The 1,057-nt window shown below is 33.9% G+C and overlaps 1 long non-coding RNA gene across 1 annotated transcript; it reads left to right on the forward strand.

The window, feature by feature from the left end:
• The first annotated feature begins 210 nt into the window (after positions 1-210).
• Positions 211-679, forward strand: LOC109591713 (uncharacterized). The gene is made up of 2 exons (XR_002189946.1): positions 211-277; positions 599-679. It is a non-coding gene; the product is annotated as an uncharacterized LOC109591713 (long non-coding RNA).
• The last annotated feature ends 378 nt before the right edge of the window (positions 680-1,057 follow it).

Raw genomic sequence — 1,057 nt, forward strand, 5'->3', positions numbered from 1 at the left:
TGAGGACTAGGTATTACTGTTGTCTGTCTGTCATTCATTCTATTTGTGTTAGTACAAATAGTACATTCTATTTGTACAAATAGTATTACTATTTGTGTTAGTCTGTTAGGCCACATAATCTGCAGAATGAATGCCATGAAACATTCTAATTTTTACTACATATAAATTACTTGTATCTCACTTTTTACTTTCTCTTTCTCTCTCTCTTCCAGGCTAAGTCTTATTTTGCAGAAGGAGAATTAGAACAAGCTTTCATACTCTACAACAAGTTTGCTACGTAAGTTTATAAATAAAAATGACATGCAGTATCTTTTTCTAACCTTCATCTTCAAAATTTACCTTTGCTCCTGTTACTGCTACTCCCTGTCCTTTTACTTCTGTTACTCCAACATTTATTCTCCAAACTTTTTCTCTCTTTTCCTTTTATTTTATTCTCCCCCTCTCTCTCTCTTCTCCCAGGGGAATTTGGTCAACCTGACATTTTAATAGCTATTTGCCAAATTAAAACCGCCAATCATAACAATATGCCAAAATTGCCCCCATCTAGCTATACATTCTTAAACTTTCTCTTCTCTCTCTCTCTTCCTCCCCCCCCCAGTCTATTCATTGAGAAACTTCCAAAGCATCCTGAATACTCCAGGGCTCCAGCAACAGAGAAGCAAAGAGTAAAGAAACTAGTGAAATCTTCCTTTGACCAGGCCCTCCTCTGTAAGGAGAGACTAAAGGAGAAGTACACACAAGAGAAGGAGCTGTTCATACAGAGGAGAGAGAGTGAAGTAAATAATGATCTATTATGTACTGTGGTGAATTGGTGATGCATTTATATTTTGCAGTACTTCTGTAAGTAAATGTACTGTGTATGTATACTGTATTTATTATGTACACTGTGGTAATGCATTTATTTATGGCAAGTAAATTTTACAAATGCTACCTATTATTGCTATTATTTATAAAATAAATTTGATCAAAATTTAATTGCACATGTATGCCTATATATATAACCTTGTTCAAATTAAGCTTTTTAAAAATTTTGTCCATGAATCATCATAGGAAATAG

The sequence above is a fragment of the Amphimedon queenslandica genome, unplaced genomic scaffold (assembly GCF_000090795.2).
Source record: "Amphimedon queenslandica unplaced genomic scaffold, v1.1 AMPQUscaffold_7444_Cont20604, whole genome shotgun sequence".
In the NCBI taxonomy this organism is placed as follows: Eukaryota; Metazoa; Porifera; class Demospongiae; order Haplosclerida; family Niphatidae; genus Amphimedon; species Amphimedon queenslandica.